The sequence below is a fragment of the Agelaius phoeniceus genome, chromosome 1 (assembly GCF_051311805.1).
Source record: "Agelaius phoeniceus isolate bAgePho1 chromosome 1, bAgePho1.hap1, whole genome shotgun sequence".
Lineage (NCBI taxonomy): Eukaryota > Metazoa > Chordata > Aves > Passeriformes > Icteridae > Agelaius > Agelaius phoeniceus.
This window is the reverse complement of record NC_135265.1, coordinates 63,886,570-63,900,232: the sequence shown is the minus strand read 5'-3', so window position 1 is coordinate 63,900,232 and position 13,663 is coordinate 63,886,570. Positions and strand designations below refer to the sequence as shown.

General features: G+C 39.0%; 1 protein-coding gene across 1 annotated transcript in view; it reads left to right on the top strand.

The window, feature by feature from the left end:
• The first annotated feature begins 4,730 nt into the window (after nucleotides 1-4,730).
• The window catches only part of RNF144B (ring finger protein 144B), a 91,183-nt gene continuing 82,250 nt past the window's right edge, over nucleotides 4,731-13,663 (top strand). The window contains exon 1 of the mRNA XM_077180351.1: nucleotides 4,731-4,761. The gene's annotated coding sequence lies outside the window, so the exon portion shown is untranslated. The remainder of the gene's footprint in view (nucleotides 4,762-13,663) is intronic.

Here is a 13,663-nt window from a genome sequence, read left to right as displayed (position 1 = left end):
ATCCCCGCGGCGGCGGGGCCGGGCGGGCCCGCGCCGTGCAACGGCCGCGCCTCGCTCGGGCCGCGGCGGGCCCGGGGGTTGCGGCCAACGGGAGGGAACGGCTGAGGAGCTAAGTCGCCTCCTTGCTCCTGCAAAATGTAGGGTCACAGGCAGCCCCCGAAAGAGCCGAGGGGCCAGTCCCACTCGCTGAGGACTGCGAGTGCGCTGTGGCCCGAGTTCAATTCTTAATATTGGAGCCTGAGTCTTAATATTCTTAATATTGGAGCCTGAGAAGAGGCCAGGCTGGTCTTCACGTTGCCTTCTACAGGAGTCAGGAGTACACAGGCGGTATGTTTCAGGAAAGCAGCCCAAACAAGCCAGTGCAGGCGTCTTGTCTGAAAGCCGTGTTATCCCAACAGCAGTTTCTTGGCTGCTGTGAGGAGCTGTAGGCACATGGCTCTTTGTGTTACAGGTAAACAGGGAGGTAAAGGGACAGTAAAAGAGAGAAATGAAAAGAGATTCACACTTCTGTGAATTCTTCATCTTAGATGCATGTAAAACAAAGTCCCATCGAATTGGTAGTAAACCCAGGAAATACGTGTAACACAAATACTATAAAATATTTAGAATCAAAGAACAGTCTGGGTTAGAGGGGACCTTAAGGGACATCAGGTGCCAATCCCCCTGCTGTGGGCAGAGACACCTTCCACTAGCTCAGGTTGCTCAGAGCCCCATCCAACCTGGCCTTGAACACTGCCAGGGATGAGGCACAGCTGCTCTGGGCAATCTGTAGGATAAAGATATTAGGAAATACTACAATTTATATGCTGTGTACAAAAGGAGAGTCTGGGGAGCATATATTAATCACCGCCCAATTTAGGCAAGAGAGATGCAGATTCCTTATTTTAAAGCTTTTTTTAAAAGCTGGTGCAATCACAGATGGTGGTCATTTTAAAAGGAAAAAAGTCAATTATTTACCAATAATATGTAATTAGACAAGCTTATTGTTAACACACAATAATGAGACAAAAATATAATTGAGCCATGGGCTACACAAATGGCATGAGACAGATGTTTGAAGACAACAAAATACTTCCTGTAAGATGAATAAGTTTGGGTTAATTCAGCTTCAGGTTGTGATGAAAATTAGATCATCATTTTGTAAAGAGGGATGTATTTATCCAATGGAGATGATTTGCCTAACTGAATTACGTATATTGATATTCTACACATACCACATTAGATGCACCTTCATCTTGAGGAGAAGTAAAAGATAATGGTTTCATTGATCCTTTTAGTGAAGTCATACCACTTTAGTAGCTGACAGACCCTTAAACATAAACCAAATCCACTATTTTAGGAATTTATATACTTGGAGCTGGTAAATTTCATTTTGTCACAGATTCCTCTGGCAGAACTTCAACAGCTATGATAACTTCTCTTAACTGTGTTTTTTGAAACCTTCTCTGGCCTTTATAGTATCTTTTTGATTTACGGCTTTATGGAGTAGTTTCAGTACGCTGTCAACAGTTTAATAATTGGTTGTTGCATCTCCCAGATAAGACTGAGACAATATGGGTTAAGAAGACTTCAGAAAAAAATCTTCAAAGTTATAATTTGGGAGAAGGAGGGGATCAATTTGAAAAAAAATCAGATATGTTTTAAAGGGAAATTTCTAAATTCAAGAAAATAGTTTGAAACTGGTTTGTCTTCTCATTTTGAATATGAGTAAGAATGCTGATTCTCAATATACTGCTTTGGGATGATATGCTATATCAACACTTCTATATTGCTGTCCTCTCCCAGTCTGAGGAAGTTCACTTAATTATATTAATTCAGTTGAGATTTGAAAGACCTGGATGCGATAATGGTATTGGTATAGAATATTAGCATTATCTAAGGAGTTTAGACAGTTTAATGAAAGGTTCTAAATGCAACCTAAAAGCCTTAATCCCGGAAGAGGGACAAATTAGAAGGGGATAAGTAATTTTAAGCGGTTCTTAAGAGTTGCTTCCTATAACTTGCTCTTCTTATTCCATCACAGAGAGCATGCTTCTCTACTGTCAGAGTCCTAATGTTAAGGACACACTGAGTTTTGACATCTAGCTCCATCTGCAGATGCCAGTTCTGTGAAACACAGTTCTCCTGGAGGTATCTGGGGCTCACTTTTAGATGTCAAAGGGTACATTTCTTAGACATCATAGCTCAGTAGCATTAAATGGTGAAAACTGCTTTGAGGGGGCTGTAAAAAGGGGCAGCTTCATGTTTCAGCGTACATTACAAGCTTGTATTTTATGTTGAAGTGCACCAGGCAGTGCAGTTTTAAACATGGTCACCAGCTGCCGTTAATTAATAAAAACAGCTCTTTTCAGTTAGTTGAGAGCAGCTTGTATTAGCAAGCAACGTTTATTCACTCTCAGTATAGACCATAAAACAATGTATGAGAAGCTTTGGGGAGCAGAAACTTAGGCTTCCCTTTACAAAGTCCCCCAGGGTTGCATTTATTTTGTTTCCAAAATGACCTGTTTACTGCAGTGTCCTGCCATCAGCACAGAAACTGGCAAGTCTGTGGGCAAAACTACAGAAAAGGTCATCTGTGAATTGCAGAGAAAGTGTCCTTCATCAAAGTAGATACCAAATACCACTCATTTGGAATTTTATCCATAGAGTAAAATAACACAGCAGCAAATGATGGGATGCTACTTCTTTAGTAATGTAGGTACTGTTGCTTTGTGTTCCTATATGAGCCATTTAAATATATATATGTGTGTGTCCACACTTCAGGGTTTTTCTAACAGTCATGTGACAAGGTTTCCTAGAAATGTCAAAATGTCTGGCCTGTGAAATTCTGAGAAAATTCTGTACAAATGCCAAGTACATCTTTATTACCATTAGGAGCAGTGTGTGGCTTTTGAATCTAAGGGTTATTTAATCGCTGTTGAAAGCAGGAATCTAAATATGAACTGTGCTAATTAATACAATTTAAAAGACAAGAACTTGAAACCTATTTGGGTAGTATGCAGTTAAGTTGTGATGTGATCAATAACATAAGCTGAGACTCTTCAGGTTTGCATATTTGTGCAAGGTATTTTACTTTTATTGACTGATAATAATACTCAATTTGCACAGTGTTTCCTAAGGGGGTCCTGCATCCTACATTCATTTCCTTTTTTATACCCTATCTAAGTGTTTCAGAATTAGCAGGCTATTGCATCTATCATCAGGCTTGTCATGCTTGATCCTTAAGAAGCTTAAAGAGCTGTCCCTGTAAATACAAATACTTGCAAACATGAAATGCGTAATCAATATGAAGTCAATCCAAACAGTTTCATTATACTTTAGAAATCTCTTTTTGTGCCATGATTCAGGGTAAGTATGTGCAAGATTCAACAAAATTGTAAAGTACAAAGAAACATCAGAGATAGACAATGAATCAAAGTAGGATATAAAGGCACGTTTTTCATCTGTGTCTAATAACAACATTAATGTTTTGTCAGACTGAGCTCTCTGTGGGGATTTCTGTTTACCTTTCACTTACCACGAAGTCAAATCTTACTTAGAAGGGTTTGAAAATTACCACTTTGTGTGTGTTTGGGAAGACCTACAACGCTGTGTTTGGTCAAAGCATGTGTGTCTTTTCTGTATTCTATGCAATACTCAGATCTACTGCTAGATGCAGTATTTAGAAGGAAGAGCCTGGGAACTGTGCACAGACGACCTATAGCTCCCATAGGCGACAGCCCTAAAGAACTCTGCTGTTGACACCAAGGAGAGGGGTGTAAAAGGGCCCTTGCCTTAGTGTCCCACCCACTTCTCAATATTGAGCTGTGCTCAGGATGGTTTCCAGAGCAAAGCATGGCAAGGACAGAATCTGACCTGCAGTGAATGCTCACTCAGTTACCAGCCTCCTGCTACCTTGGGGGAGCGTTGCAATGAATAGTGCGTGGATGTGCCAGCGAGCTATGCAAATGTTATGTAACCCACACTTTGGAAAAAGAAACACTGTCCATTCATTTATGCTTTAAAGGTTTGAGTCTGCAAATTTCTACTTGGCAAGTCCATAGGTATTTGTACAATTCATTTACAATTACACATTTTTGAACTTACTGTAAATGGAAAACATTGCTGGGGCTACTACTACTTTGCACTAGAAGGAGTTTACACTTAGACCATCAAGTTGCACGACAAACTGGTGGTTTTCCACACGCATTGTAAGTAGGTATCGGCAACCTCTATTTAAAAAAAAAAAAAACAAAACCAAAACAGCACCAAAGAACCAAAGATGAGAAAAAGGAAAACACTGTGCCTTTCTAATAATTTAAGGTGATCTTGGTAATAACTTGTCTTCCTGACATGATATAATTCGACGCTGTCCAGAAGACAAGAGGCTTTTCTTTCCCGAGCGAGGTCCTCCCCCCGCAGCCGCAGCCGCCCGGTAGCGGTGGGACCCACCCGGCACCGAGCCTTTCCGCCGCCGCGCTCGGGACGTGGAAAATGAATTTGTCCTTTGTGGGAGGCGGCGGCGGCAGCACCGCCTGCAGCTGCACGCCCGGGGCCGCCACCGGCAGCGGCCTCGGCGGCCGGAGCCCCCCCCGGTGCCTGCGCTCGCCGCCAGCCCCCGGGCCGGGAGGCAGATGCACGACGCGGGAGAGGAGCTGCGAGGGCGGCAGGACCCGAGCGCTGCCCGGGGGCTCGCAGCAGCTCCCCGGCCGCCTTCCCGCGGGATACCCCCCCGGAGTGCCGCCCGCTCCGCACCCAGGAGAAACCCGCGGCCAGGCAGAGGTAGGGAGCGGCAGCCGGGACTCGGCGGCCCCGCAGCGCCCCGGCAGCGGGAGGCGCTGCGCTCCCAGCGCCAGCACCGCGCTCTTCCCGCAGGGACCCGGGTAGGCGCCGGCGGGCACCTGCGAGCGCGGAGAAGGGAGCTGAACCCCTTCCCGCCTTCTCCCGAACCTTCTCCACCCCCGCCTTTCAGGTGAAGAGGAGGTGATTGCTGGCTCGAGGCATGTGTGTTAATTGCGTTATCTTATGCAAAAGAGGTGAACTTTTAAAGTTTAACTGAAGTTTTCTTTGGGATTTGCGTGGGGTTCCTCTCGACTGGATGCTTCGGAATGCAAGTATGCTCCAGGGCTAACATAATGGGATAATGGCATTTAGTGGGGGTTTCATTTTTCATTCTTACAAGTAATATTCTGAAGCCTAATTGAGGTTTCATTTTTATTTCAAATAACATTCATTTAAGCCTGTACTCTTTGTAATTTTCGTGGTTGTTGTTTTTCACATATCTTTTCTTTAGGTGTACTTTGCTACGTGTAAGGTGCAAGTCTACAAAAGCTTCTTAGCCTTGAAGAGACTACTGCTCTGATTAATCTTCACACTTTCCAGGTTCAGGCAATTGGTGTATACTATGAAATACATAAACTAGATGCAGAAACAAGTATTAAAGTATCCAAGTCTTCCTAGTTGGAAGACACTAGTTGGAAGACACTAGTTGGATACTTTTGACTAGTCCATAGTTGAAACAATTACATTTATTATATGGAAAAAGAAATCCCAACTGAAGTTTAAAGGTTTATACATCTGGCTGTAATAGTCAATCTAATTTAAAATTCCATGTGAATTCTGTATGAATCATACCTTATTTTTAAACGAATGTAATTTTACACTGAAAATATTCATAGCATATTAAAACAATATCCATGGCCTGGCTTAGAGTAACAAAAGCCATAAAGTTCAGTATGGTAGCAAAGCATTTATCCTCATTTCACCTCTGTATCCTGGGTTTCTAGGTATTTCTTCTCACAAACTATGTAGTTATTCATTGTTTGACCCTTGCAGGGCTTTAGGTTTAGTGAAGTAAGTAAATGCCAGGTGGCCAAGTTCTGTTCCCAGCTACTTCAGACTTTACACCATGGTAACTTTATTTGTTTCAGAGCTGTCACCACAGATTTACCTGACTGTAACTGGAGCCTGAATTCGTTCAATAGCTTCTGTCATATTTTTTTACATTGCCAGCTCAAGTTGAAGTTTTTAATTGATTCCCCTCTTTACTAGGGTTGCAGAATTGCAAATATGCTTTTAGTAGAGACAAGAAACAACAATGCTGTTTTGTATGGCTAAAAGCTATAAGCTTTCAGTCCTGGTGACTTCTTAGTGAAAATTCTGATATGCCAGAACTAAAGGCTTTAGGGAAACTATTTTATGTGTACACACATAAATAAGCTTGCAAAGTTGAGATGAGAAGGCTTTTGAAAGTGTTAAAAGAATTCCAGCAATGACATTCTGTAAGAGAGGCAGTTTAAATATAGGAAGCTCATATTTTCCTTTCTGGCTGAACTTCAGAAGCTTCACTGGTTTCTGCATCTGGCTTCCTCTTAGTGTGAGGTGGGCTCCACCATGGCCTAGGACACCAAGGAAAGTTGCTGGAAGCCTATAGAGAGCTGCAGGGGTTTAACACAGGACAGAAGATAGACTGTTTTGTAAGTCAGGTCTTGGTTTGTTCTTGTTCTGTGTTAATGCATATTTAAGGGGGCATTTAGATAAGTTTCAGTATAAGAACCTAGAAAGACATATTTTAAATTACTAAAGTAGGTAAAGGGAAAATGCCTCATTTATTATACAGAAATTTGATACTCAAATATCCATGAATGGAAATGGATTGTCAAAGTCTTACTTAAATGTTGTCACAATACTTTTAAGTGAAAACAAATTTTATAGCACTTACCTGAAGTTTCATTTTTGATAGCAGTATCCTTATTTTGGAGAAAACATGGTTTAATACCTAATTTTGTATGCGAGACTCAACTGCTTGTTACATGAAGGGGAAAATTAAACATTCTGAAGTTTTTGCAGAGCTGCAGCGTAATCTAAACATTCTAGAAAGGTTGGAAGTTTGTAATTGTAGTTTCTGTCACTATATTTCTCCACCCTGTTGCTTTTTCATTTATTATTTTCCCAAGTAAACTTTAATTGGTGTGTTTTATTTTGAGTTTGGAGCATGATAGATTTGCACTGACATGCATACGTTACGTAATTCCAAGAGGTATCCATATGCAGTAATGGTTGTGAAAAAACATAAAAAGGGAGAGTGCATTTAGGCTGAGAGGACTGAATCAATCACCATTCTTTCTAGTGGATGTACTGGCTGAAGAAGCTCATCATTCTGAAATGTGCCATTGTATAGTGCATTCAAATGATGTGGCAAGGTCTGAAAGCTGTGAAAATAATAATTCCTGACTAGCAGCTGTGGACATGGTGATAAAAATTTCTTTCTTACCAGAGCTTAAAATAAAGACTGCACCTTGGTAATTACCTGATAAAGCAATCTGGCTTGCAGGAACTATAATAGGTAATAGAGAAAATTCCCCATGTTAAAATGTGAGATGGATAATTTTGCTTGTGACAAGCAGGAGTGAAATTCAAGGACACTCATTACTTTTGGTATGTATAAAGAGATGAAGATGCTGGATAGGAGTGATTTGAGATGCTGCTATGCAAAAGCTGGAGCCAGTTCTGCAGAATTTCACTTCTCCCAAATTTTACTGCTAGGACATCAGCCATTCTTTGTGGAGGAAGACACTCACTTAAATTCACTGATCTTGACTGGCTGCTCAGCTTTTTTTTCTGTACAGAAGAAGAGCATGTAGTTGTAAATTTTATTGTTCTTCTAAACAGACTTTTTGGTATTTCAGTCCTTTTTGCACATCCATAACAGATGCATTCTGAAGTCTTTCTAGTATAAAGTAGTGTATTTACATGTGTTGATGGACTTTAGAAAATATTTGCACAAAATTTAAATATGTTTTAGCAAATATTGCTTAATTCTTAATCTTTGAAAAAGTGGAAAGGCTTTTTCAGTATGGAACTAGAAGACAAGTTGCAAGTCCTACATGTATGAATCTGATAGTCACCTCCTGTGTCATCAAAGACAAATGATGAAGATTTCTGTACCTGGGCTTTGTAGGTATAATATGGAGTAAAAAATTACAGATTCACAGAATATTCTGAGTTGGAAGGGACCCACAATGATCCTCAAGTCCAGTTGTTAAGTGAATGGCCCATATGGGGACTGAGCCCACAGCCTTGGTGCTGTTAGCACCATGCTCTAACAGGGATATTCTGAAGCTCACTCAAAAAATGAAACATTGTGTGATGCCCAGTGAATGGAAGCTGTGTAAGTTCTCAAAATGGACAATGGAATTGTAGATTGTATTTTAAGTCATGCCTGTAAAGTTGGGCTAATCTTTTCTGTTAAAAATACCCAAACACAAAGAGTATCAACTTACATGGAAATCAGTACTTTAGTATCCTATTTATTGCAGATGATATCAATACACTATTTTACTTGATGAAATTCTAAAAATTGGATTGCTCTGGAAAATACTTCAGTTACAGCAATCCCTGTGCAAGTCAAAATTATTGCAAGGCTGTCACAGAAGGCAGAATTTGAGTACTGAATTGCCTGAAGATGCCACTTCTGAAATGTGGACGCTACAAATACACTTTCCAGGAATAACATCACATTGCTACCCACAGGCATCCATGGGTAGTAGGTTAAGCTTTTCCAGAAAACGCACAGACTAGCTAGGAAAATTCTTAAACCACTTGGAGTTTGCCAGTTAGTGTCTCTAAGTGAAACTACCTCCTAAACACCAAATTTGGACTAGCTGCTCAGGTAAAGGCAGTGGTTTCTTCCTTTTTTTTTTTTTTCTTTTTTTTTGGTGAGTTGGGTTTTTTTCTTTTTGATGTCCTAGTAAAATGAGGATTAACATAGTATGAATATTATTTAATAGCAGATCTGGAAATAGGCTCCAAGTCTGCTGATTTCCATCCATACTGTGTGGGCAGTGGAAAAAGAAAATGGAAATTTACAACATCTTTCCTGAAAGTCAGTAGAATATAAAGCTAATCAAACTGTACAGTCCCAGAAGACCTTTAATTGCTAACAGGAACAGTTTATCTGGAAATTGTTCTGATGCCCATTCTGACACCTTTGGTGGTTTTGCTGCCTATGAAGCAGCAGCCTCACTGTGCACACACCTCTACAGCTTGGTGTGTTAGGATGAAGTACTGGGTTGCCATCCATGAAAGGCAACTGGGATTCGGGGCAGAAACCCGAACATATACTGGATATAAGCTGATGACTTTTCTCTTCCAAGTATGATTTTCTGTGTTTGTGAATGTGGATGTGTTTTATGATGCATGCTTTGCTGGCATGAAAACTGTGACACAATTATTTTCTTCAGTTTTTGAGGGTGACTTTAGAACTTTGGCTGTTTGTGCTTTTCAGGATTCGAGCTCAAAGCAACCAAACATCTGTTCCTGTAGGTGCCCTATTTTAGCTCAAAGAGGTGTTAGTGACAGTAAAGTATGCAAGGTCTGATGTTTCCTGTATTCTCACTGCCACATTTTTATGTACATTGTGAGCAGGTTTTAAGGTAGATCTTGAAATGCAAAATTAACTTCAAAACTGGTATTTTTTGATGTTGGTTAAGATGGTGCATAATTTAGAACATTATGTAGAACAAGTATTTCACTTAAATTTTATTAATGATCCAATATCCACAGATAGGTGCATTACAAAGATTTTAAAAGATTTAAGAATTGGTAAAATAGACCTTGGGTTTGTTAATTTTCTGCAAAAGTTTCTGGAGTGTTTCAAATTTTACCCTATAGTTTTTAATATAAATAATTTTACAAGACACTTCAGACTTTTTCTTCTTACAAAACCTTTGTTATTGCAGGTATATTTATTATTTTTTCTGTTTAGAGGAAGGTGATAGATGTTTGAAAATAAACATCTCAGCTCTTCAAAGTAATTACTTTATAAATAAGCTGAAAGTCTTTAATACTGGAAAGATGAAAACCATCAAACTTATCAACATCTTGTGATTCTATTAAATTATCTACTGCTTTTTTGGAACAAAACATGCATAGTTATGTGGACAAAAGTAGCTTTGTGGAGTAAGACATATTCATTCTCATCCTTTTTGATCATTCACTCCTGATGCTGAAGATTAATGTACAAAACTCAGACAGCGGTAGACAGCACACGATATAATGCTTTTGCCTTGAATTCAGTTGAGTTTTTGGAAATAAATTATTATGTTATGTTCTTGTTATAATAGGTGGTAGTCTGTAGTACCTGCTAAGTGGAAAGTTACGTAAGGATTTTCTCCATCATTTTATGTCTGAATGTTGTCTTTGCGTATTCACAATTTAATGAAATATTCTCCTTTCCTGATGAAAGTTTTATGTTTGGTTTTAGTCCAGAGGTTGACTTTCCTGGAAAGCTTATGGGAAAATACTTTGGCTGGTTTTGATTTAAAAAAAAATTGTATGCTTTTCCCATTTGAAATGTAGCTGGAGAAAGAGACTGGAGTTATATAAACACAACTGTATAATCTGACAGTTTTAGCCTGGCCATTTCTCATTGAGGGTTTAATTACTTTGGAAATAAAAAATTGAAAAAGTATTTTAAAATTTTGACATCTGTTTCTAGTTTACTTTTAGCTGCTTTATGCTGTTTTGAAAGACTTGCGTGCTGGTTGCTACATTTTGGTGAGGCTTATACTGCTGTGCCCTTAAACTGCTGTAAATTAGTACAAATTAATAAATACCTACTACACTTGCTTGCTGCCTTTGGTGGGATGAGGCTTCCTTGGATGTTTAGTTAGGCCTTAAGGGAAATACTTAACACCCCCTATGTAAAGCAGCTTCTATTACTCATGAGAATTAGACTTTTTGGTGGTGGATTGCACATTGATTACAAGATCCTTGGTCACATGTGAGCTTTGTAACTTGAACACTCTGATGTGTTGGAAGAAGTCTGCTTCTCAGAAACAGGTCCTGAAACCCCAATGCTTTAAATACCCATGAGAGTGGTTTCCTGATTTGCTTACCATATAAAGATGGATTATTCACATACTCAAGATTTCTACAGTTGTGTGCAGGATTGTAGACCTTAAAAATGTAACATAGCTGACATGTCTGTAACAGGTTTCAAAGCTTTATATAAGATAGTACTACCTAATATTATTAGGTCTGGTTGTTCTATAACACTTCCCATTTTGGGCTTTAAAAGTGAACATGTCCGAAACACTAACAATTTGCTTAATTTTCCTTAAAATTTGCTATAAGATCTGTCAGGTCCTAAAGCCTCGTAAAATCTTTCCAATGTTTTAACAAAGTCCTGGATGTAGCAACTGTGAGAAAAGTCTTTTTGTCCATGGTAAATTGCAATCTGATGTATCCTGTTACTGAAGCCAACTGGGAGTGTACCCAGACTGAGTGATTCAATTGCAGAGTTTCTGTGTGTCACTTCTGACTTGTAAATGTCAGTTCAATTTGTAAATTTAAGCCGCCATCTAATCTGCAGCAGGCTTTGCTGTGAGGGAATGCAGATGCTGAACAGTGAAGCAGGATCTAGCATTAACTACAGAACTTAAGGCTTATTAAAAACAAATGCCATGGCTCTCATTAGAGAAAGAACTTTGTTATGTTGTAGCTATTTCTTATTTAAAATGTGCATATATATGTCATTTTCTGGGTTTGGTTTTTCTGGTGTGTTTAAGAGGTGACTTGGCAAGGTAGAATTTGGCCTGCAATATGCATCAGAATGGTCAATAATACAGGGGTGGTATCATATATGCATTTTCTTAGAAGTCTGAGTGTTGTTAGATTACATCTCTTTTGTGTGTTTCATTGACTAAACAATTATCCTTTAGAAAATGCACTCACCTTTAGTTTTCCAAAAATGTTTTGCTTGTCTTTTCAGAGTATTTTTTACTTTTAAACTGTATTGAAAAAAAACCCCAAAACCCAGATATGTGACCTTACTTGGCATAGAAGGTCACATATCTTGGCTTACCATCTGGTTAAGTAATTCAGCTGAAAAATGAGCTAGGCAACAGAGCAATTTTTGTCATTTTTGCAAGTGACTTACAAAAATACTTACTTGAAATGCTTTCACTTCGCACTTCTTCATAGCTACCTTCCTGCCCAGTTCTAAACACAGCCCTCTGTCTTTACTGCATTTTCTGTCTCAGAAAAAATGAATACCAGTCTCTCAGCTTGCAAACGTAGGAACATTCAGGAAAAATATTCTAAATTGCCACGTGAACATTCTTTATTTTTAATTTGAGCTAACTTCAAAAGTTTATCAATTAAATCACATTCAAATCCTTCTATTTGGAAGTGACTTTTGTTTTGAATTCTAAAGTAAATTAAGTTAAATTTACTTCTTAAGTAAATTAAACAAGAGCATTTAAACTTTAGTTATGGTTTAACTAATACATTTTAAAAGCTTTTTTAAATTAATCTTCCTGAAAGTTCTGGCTAATAAATCCTTCTAAGTTGTGGTATGGTGCAGAGTTTACTATGTCTAGTTCTCTGTTCTGCTCCTCTCCTCATTCTGCTGGACAAAGAGCAGCAGAACAACGTGGATACTTGTTGAGCAGCCACAGTGGTTCACAGATGGTGCACAGCACAAACTGACATTCAGAAAAACCAAATTCAGGGGACTGTGAACTGGGGAGGCATGAGGCACAGAGAGATTGCTTATTGTGCTGCAGCAAGAGCCATCTTCTGCAGAAAGTGGGCCAGGCAGCAAAAAGGGGTAACATCTTCAGTGTTCCCTGACATCTTCAGGTTTTGGCAGGACTTGTGTCGGTAGCAAGAACATCCCTGTAAATGATCTGTCTACAAACAGTGAAATAGGAATGTGCTCTCTCCTGGAAATCTCTATTAAGTTAAACTGTACAGTGAGATGGTTTTGGTGATTTGTCCATTTGTTGTTTTGTTTCTGCTTTTTGTTTTAAGTTTGCATTTTACTGATACTGAAAATGCTTCTTCCAAGTGAATTTGCTGGGGGAAAAGGCAGAATGTACAAAGCACACGTTGCTCCACACAGACTCCAGTTTTGGGTGTTATTGAATATTCTTGTTCAATATAAATTATACTGAATTATAATGTTCATTATACTGGAGTTTTCAGCTCATTGCACGTGGAAGTAGTGAGTGTTTAAATTTGTACTATATATTCATACTCTCAATTAATACTGAGTAATTTCTTTGTGTAGACATGCTGTAAGAGTCCTTTTCTTTATTCATGCAATTCTTGAATGTATTCTTGATATCTTTCCACACTTTTCAAGCAGTACAAAAGTCTGCTTTGCATGTGGGCATTCCTGATTCCAAAGGTCCTCACACAGTGAAACTCTGGAATAGAACTGGAGAAAATGTGCAAGAGGAAATTTTGAATGCAGTTAGTGGTGGGATAAGGCAAGCTTCCTTCTCTGGAATTATGATTATATTCTATACAGATAGATTCCACATGTTCATCCAAATCATTCTCATTTATATAGTTCTGGCTAGGAACACTGACTGCTTTTCAGACATAGTGTGGAGTAACACATATTGAGCTTCTTTATAACCTATAAGTAGTTACACATCACTTTCTTCTCCTGTAATCTAGACCAAATAATCTGAAACTTTCCTGGTAGTAACCTGCAAAAAACTCCAAAATATGCCTCCTTGAACATTCCTGAAGCTTCCCAAACCAAATACTCCCTTTTGACTAGTGAAACAGATCATGTTCTTTGGCATGGGCTCTGCTCCTGACCTCAAAGAAACAGTCATGAAAATGAATTGAAACAATTCAGAGCTGTTGGAAGCAACTTCTTTGGAAT